The 7,609-nt window shown below is 41.1% G+C and overlaps 1 long non-coding RNA gene across 1 annotated transcript; it reads right to left on the reverse strand.

Annotated features, from left to right (window-relative positions):
* Positions 1-865: 865 nt before the first annotated feature.
* LOC128458672 (uncharacterized) lies at positions 866-2,282 on the reverse strand. Its single transcript, XR_008342046.1, has 2 exons — positions 1,198-2,282; positions 866-1,063 (listed from the first exon to the last, which is right to left on the reverse strand). It is a non-coding gene; the product is annotated as an uncharacterized LOC128458672 (long non-coding RNA).
* Positions 2,283-7,609: the final 5,327 nt, after the last annotated feature.

Below are 7,609 nucleotides of genomic sequence, written 5' to 3' on the forward strand. Positions count from 1 at the left end.
GGATCATCGCACCTATGAACCTCGTCCTGGGCCAGAGGGGAGGCACCCTCACTACCCAGAACAATATCCATCATCCCGGGGTGCGGAGAGAAGGGTGAGTATCTTAGGAGTTCCTGTTGGCTGCTCCAGGAACTACATTCCTAAGTTCAGTTCAGTTCAGTCATCAACTCGATTCGAGTTAAATAGATTAGAATTGAGGTCAGTTGGGTCAAATGGTTCAGCTGAGCTCAATGGTTAATTTAGGTTGAGTTCAGATGTTAAGTTGAATATATTAACATCTGATCTCTATAGAAACATTTATTGTTTTGCTTATGATGTCAGCTGATAAGAGCCTTTCATAGACATATCAGCATTGGTTTTATTTTACAGAATGAAAAAATGTAAAAAGGATTATACAATTTCTATATATTTTCTTGTATTTATGTTTTATTTCAATTTATAGTTCATGTCCATGGTTAGTGGATTTGATACATCATGTATAAGTTCTTAGCAGTGTGTAACACAGCAGACGGTTCACACACATTGTGTCATTGTCCTCCCAGATCCGTAACCTGGACCCTGATCAGCTTGGCAGGGACATCCCAAAGGAGATCATGGCAGAGGGTCAAGGGAGCAGGTATTCATCTCCTCCTGGAGGTCACCGCTCCTCTTGCCCAACCCAACAACAGGTGAGGCTCTCTCTCTCTCTCTCTCTCACACTATCTCATGCTCACGCTTGCCCAATGTCTCACCCGCAGTAGTTAGAGCAGGGGTGTCAAACTCATTTTCACCAAGGGCCACATCAGCATAATGGTTCACCTCGAAGGGCCACATTAACAGTATGAAAACAAAATGCAATGGAATTTAAAATAAATGAAACTACAACTTATTATATTGTTAGATAACTGTTTCTGTATTTATTATGTATTCAAGTCAAAGGGGGGTAGGACTATGGCACAACCAACATATGAAAGAAGCAGCATTTTTCAAAACAAAATGCTGCCTGTCCTTGAACACACAAGTAGATCCCTCCTCATCCTGAGACGCCATCTCACACATCCTCATTCATCTTGATCATCATGTTCTGGAAATAAAAGACACAAAAAGAAAATGCAAGCACAATCATTAATTTGTACACATATTCTACTGTTCTTAGTAAATACAACGCATTTATTAAATAAAAGGAAAAGGAAAAAAAGGATTTTTGAAAATGCTTACCTATTTTTTCTGGCCGGATGTCTGGCACCGTTTTCCGTTGGTCAGGGTGTCAATGTCTGGTTTTAGGTCTTGTGCTGAGGCAATCCGCAAAACAGCGTGCAGGTTGTCATCGGTGATGCGTGATCTGTGCTTGGTCTTGTTTACATTCATTATTGAAAACATCTGTTCGCACAGATAGGTGCTCCCAAACATGGACAGAACACGAGCAGCATGAAGTCGGAGCTGTGGCATCAAACCAGGGGGCAGGAGACGGTAAAAGTCCTCGATTGCAGAATCCTGGAACTTTGCTCTCAGGCCACTGTCACTTTGAAGCTCAATTAACTCCATCTGAAGGTGATGGGGTGCACTACAGACGTCGGTGGTGAAAGGATTTGTAAAAATGTCAAAACCAGATTGCTGCGCTTTAAAGTCAGAGAAGCGCAGATCAAACTCACACATTAACCGGTTCAGTTTGGTAGCCAACCGAGAACATGAAAAAGCACCGGGAATGGAGGCTGAGATGCTTGACAAACAGGAAAGTGGGCGAGATTGTCCTGTTCCACCTGACACTTCCATAGATCGAGTTTTCGCTGGAAAGCTGTGATCATGTCGGACATCTGTGTGATGACTTGTTTACGTCCCTGGAGTTTCTCATTCAGATGAGCGAGATGCACGGTTATGTCGCACAACATAGCAAAGTCACACAGCCAGTTTGGATCTGATAGTTCAGGCAACGGTTTTCCTTTGCTCTGCATGAAAAAACCAATTTCTTCCCTCAGCTCAAAAAATCGTTTGAGGACTTTGCTCCTGCTCAGCCACCTTACTTCTGTGTGGTACGGCACATCTCCGTGCTCCGAGCCCATCTCCTGCAAGAGCAGCTGGAACTGCCGGTGATTCAGGCCGCGCGCTCGAATAAAGTTCACTGTTTTCATGACCGTGGTCATTATATTATCCAGCTCCAGAACCTTTCCACACAGAGCTTCTTGATGGATAATGCAGTGATAGGTTATCAGGGGCGTGTGACAGTTACTTTCTTGCAATTTCTCCTTCACTCGTCCAACCAAGCCTGATTTTCCTCCACGCATCGCAGGTGCTCCATCTGTAGTTAGTCCCAACAAACTTTTCCCACGGCAATTTATGCTTACTTACGGACTTCTCCACTGCCTCAAAAATGTCCCGACCCGTTGTGGTCCCATGCATGGCGGCTACATCCAACAGCTCTTCGAGGACAGAGAGGTCCGGCTTCACTCCTCTAATAAAAATGGATAACTGCGCTGTATCCACGTTGTCTGTGCTTTCATCCACAGCTAATAAAAAAGCTAGACAGCTCCGTGTATCTTCAGCCAGCTGTGTTGAGAGATTTCTTGCCAGTTCCTTAACTCGGTCCACGATGGTGTTTCTTGACAAACTGACATTTTTAAAAGTCTGTATCTGGTCGGGGCACACCTGCTCACACACCTTCAGCATGCACTGCTTCAAAAATGCACCCTCTGAAAAAGACTTTGAAGCTCGGGCGATTTCTTCGGCCACGATAAAGCTGGCTTTCACTGCTGCATCGTTTTTGCCCGTAGCTTTTCTGAACACATCCTGCTGCGACTGCAGTCTGCCTTTTAATTCTGCTGCTATTCCTTGTTTTTCTTGGAGGCTGAATTTAGCATACTGAGCTCCGTGTTTGGTGTCAAAATGCCAACGTAGATTATATTTTTTTACGACCGACACCGCCTCATAACATACAAGACATACCGTTTTTTCACCTTGAAGTACAAACAGGTATTCGTTTTCCCATCGTTCGTGAAACAGCCTTCCTTGCGACCAGGGAGCGACCCGGCCGAGCAGCTGGGTCATGGCGTGGCCCTAAAGATCGTCACGGCCTTCTTCTCCTGGCTGCGGGAGGTGAAGTCCCAGGATAATTGAGGAGGGGAGACCCCCCCCCCCCCCCCCCGGGGGACAGGACGGAGCAGAACTACGTCCTTACAGCAGGACGACATGTTTACATCTGGAATTGTTTTCTTTTTTCTTACTTTTCTTTTGTAAATACATTCAAGATAATAAAAAGTATTTTAAAAAAGCTCGTCTCATGATTTGTTCTTTCCATGGTTTGGTGCTTATAGGGGATAGGACTCAGTGTATGTGTGTGTGTCTGTGTGTGATGAACTGAGACAGTTGTGTTGTGTTGGAAGTTGCCGTAGCATGGTCAGAAGACCTGTGTGATCAGACCAGGAGAAGCTCCTCAGGATCAACGACTCAGGTTCCACTGGTTTGGTCTGTTTAGTGGTCGAAGCCCAAACAATCAAACAGCACCGTGTCGTTGAAAGTGTCTCAACAGCTTGTCGCCTCATATAGTTCTTATTTGTACCATCTTTTGTATGTGTGTATCTAGGTTGTGTGTTTATGAAGCTATGACATGTTTGAGTGTTGTCCGGCATAATGTGGTCACGTGACCACCAGGTCGCCCAAAACACACCCACTGTGAACATGGATACCGGAGACATCTGATCAAGTGATGATTCAATTTATTGGCAATTATTTAGGTTATGTCCAAGCAATAATCTTGCACTGTTAAATATGACTGTATATAATTGTTTGACAGGTATTTTCCAGAACTGAAGATTAGACCCAAAACCCTGAAATATTCACTTTACAGTTAAATACGACAAAAGTGGCAAAAGGCTGAAATATATAATTATTGTACAAATGTTTTTTATTATCACTGTTGCTTTTTCTCAGTGAAGGTTAAACGCTCATGTTTCAGGATATGAGTTCTCTGTTCAGTGTGTGTGTGTGTGTGTCTGTGTGTGTGTGTGTGTGTGTGTTCTTAAGGGGTTTGGTTTTTTTACTCTTGAAACAAGTGACTTATGTTTACAGATACAAAATGGTTGTGAACCTCTGATCAGAAGAAGTTGTTTTGTTGTGTCATCATTAGACAGAGGTAAACAGATGTTTGTTCCACTTTATTTCCCATGAAGGTTTTTCTTTTATCGGTTTTTACTGGAGTCGTTTGTCTATATTCACTAATATTGTTTCAGTTCATGTTTGTGTTGATTTTATTTTATCAAATTGCTTCAATTGTTTCTCTGTGACAAGAAGTTATTCACTCACCGAACCTCAGGCACAGTAGTATTAGTAACCAACCAGTTTCAGTTGAGTTAGTTATAGATGTAAGGTTAGATGGTTAAATAATTTTAACTTGTCAACAAGCTGTCAAAAAAACAAACATGTTTAAACTCCAAGAAAACTGAGGAACCAGCAAATAATCAGATTGAAGAAACAACGGATTCTTTCCTTTTAACAAAGACCTTTAATCACTGATCAGTGTTTCCGAGTCGATTCATCATTTAATCAGGGAGCAGGTTGGTTTCTGTGTGTCTGAGGAAATCAGTTAATGATTCTTCTACTGTAACATATGAGGCCTCTGAGATTTCACCAAGGTTAAATGAGTTTGTATAGTTTCTGGTGAAGAACTCCATCTCCCATGAGTCATAGCAGACAGACATCCTATCAAAATGTATCAGAGATAGTTTCAGGGTTCAAAGATCCTCATTATCTTCATATTCAATTACACTTAACCTGAAGGATCCTTCTCTCTCCAAGATATGTATATATACATGTAAAGATGTATGGAAATAATATGAAAAACAAATGGTAGCATCAGCAAATACCTACATAAAGAAATTAGAAATTCATTTTTTTCATGTTTATACATATTTTGTAATTACTATATGGTTATACCTCATTAGATTGGGTTGAATTATTTTAAACCAATAGGTTTTAATAATTAAATTGATATTTTTATGAAATTTCACATTTTTATTTCTCATTTATAAATTAGATGGTTGTATTTTTGCATTAGATTCAATTTTATTATCATTAGATTATCATTTTTTTAATCCTTTAAAGTTTCCATATGTATAAATGAAATAAAATATAAACAAACATAAATACAATCATAGCAGCCCACAAATCCAAGATCATTAGATTCTTGTTTAGACACATTTGTTCCAGAAATGAGGAATAACTTAAAACCAAGATGACATTAGTCGAATCTGCATAGCAACGAAAACACAATAATATTCATCAGTCAGGCGTTTAACAAATAGTTTATAACACTTTAGATGTATGATTGTTAGTCATAAACACAACATGTATCACTTCTCCTATGAAGACATTTTGTTATTACACCTGTGTTTCACTGTGTTGTCATTTATTATCCTGTAAACCTCCTCTGATTGGTGTTAATGTGTAAACCCACAACCTCATAATGTGATTAAATCATTAATTCAATGTTTACACAAGGCTGAGAAATGTTAAATAGGGGAACTGAAGCTTTACTATCGGATTCACTTCCTGTCCGTAACAACAGGGACGTCCGAGTGCAAATTAACAAGTTTGACAAAGCTCATAAATGTTAAATATTTCAAAAGTCATTTTCACAGAATCTGTTTGATCTGAACATAAGACTGGAAATCCTCTACACACAGAGTGAAAACAAACACAACCCTCTGCCCACAGCGGCAACACAACCCGGCACTGATCCACGTGGATTTAAATCAGCTGAGCCTGTGGATAAGACATATACGAACCGATGATGAGACACCATCATGTGTTCCAGCTCCTCCTGTCTCCTTCCTCCAACGCTTTCCTAAGTAACAATCTCTCTGTTCTGTAGAGTTTCTTATTAAAACCACAGTGACATGAACAGAACTGTTGTTATTTGCAACATGTCCCGTTGTTGTACTTCCAGCTGTGAGACGTGTGATTATCTCCGCTATGACAGGATGACTCAAAATCTACTGAGCTGGTTTCTGTGAGATTCTGTGGTGAGGGGACCGACCCAAGGGAGAATCCATTACAATTTGGAGCACATTGTTGATTTGACTGCTCTACGATAAGGAGAAGAAAGTTAATAGTTTGCACAGGTTATTTAATTAGGAACAGGTTGTCCTGGGGAAGAAGAGATGATGACAGAAAACCTAACTTGAACCTTGTAGCTGAACTCGTCTGATCTGTCCCACTCACGATCTGTCAACTCCCTCAAGGTTAAATGTGCAAAACTGTCGAGTAAAAACTGAATCTACCTCAGATCAAGCAGAACGAAAGAGGAAGGAGAAGCAGCGTCTCTTCCTCTGGTCAGATAAACAAATAATGGCAGTAGTAACTTCCTTGGTTTGATGAAAAGGTGACGAGAGCAAGAAAGAGGCTGAAACATTCCCACACCTGTTTCCTGGGCCACAGATAAGTTTTAATTAAAACTGACATAATGAACAAAAGTTAAGGAATGTTGTTTAATGAGTTCCGGGCCTTTTTCATAACAAAAGGTTACATCTCCGTCTAAGACCATTTCTCAAATTCATCATTTTCTCGCAGCGAACCCGTAGAACCCTGACGTGAATGGATAACGAGTGGTTGAGGGTTTGAAGACAGAAAAGCTCAGAGACTTTCACACCTTCTCCTTCGTGAGCAGAGTCAGAAGCCTGCGTGTGAAATGTAGACTAGGATGTGTGGTGGTCCTCTCTCTGCTCCTGACATCCAGCAGGGGTGATGGCTGTGCTCATTAGGGCAGTGTGTGTGTGTGTGTGTATAATGTAGCTCAGGAGGTCAGGCTGCAGGCCGACTCTCTGCAGCACGTCCTCGGGCAAACACAGCACTGGATTCACCGGCTTGATCAGCTCGTCTCCGAGGAGGGAGAGACCTGCGAGCACGTCACTGATTCAGGAAAGGGTTCGCGGGTTTGGTGTGCGATTCAAAATAAAAGGGGCCGTGAAACGCAACGGATTCCCCCCCCCACACTACTTGTCTTGGGACTTTATTGTGCGTTTGCTTGCAATATATTCTGAGTATTGCAGGGAGAAAAGGAATTTATTTCCTAACGTGTACAAACTAGCGGTATCTTTTCCTTGTACCCCAGCCTTATCTGTGCGTTGTGAAATGATCGTTTCTAAAGCAGGCGAAATTATTTCAAAAAAATTAAACCGCCTGAAACCCAGCACTGTTGAGAAGCTGTTGTTTTTAAATAAAAATAAATGAACTGTTATCCATTTTGTACGTGTACGTGTATTGGCATCGCAAACATCATTAATTCGTTTATTCAATTCAAAGCTTCACACACCAAAGCCATGGTTTCATTATAATTACATTACATTTAGTGTCCACTTGATGATAGTTTTATTTTACAGAATGAAGATGTAAAAATGATGATACAATTTCTAAATATTTTCTTGTATTTATGTTTTATTTCAATTTATAGTTCATGTCCATGGTTAATGGATTTGATACATCATGTATAAGTTCTTAGCAGTGTGTAACACAGCTGACGGCTCACACACATTGTGTCATTGTCCTCCCAGGTCCGTAGCTTGGACCCCAATCAGGCTGGCAGGGACATCCTAGAGGACATCATGGAAGGGGGTCGAGAGGGCTGGTATTTTTCCCCTCC

Source organism: Pleuronectes platessa, chromosome 16 (genome assembly GCF_947347685.1).
Source record: "Pleuronectes platessa chromosome 16, fPlePla1.1, whole genome shotgun sequence".
Lineage (NCBI taxonomy): Eukaryota > Metazoa > Chordata > Actinopteri > Pleuronectiformes > Pleuronectidae > Pleuronectes > Pleuronectes platessa.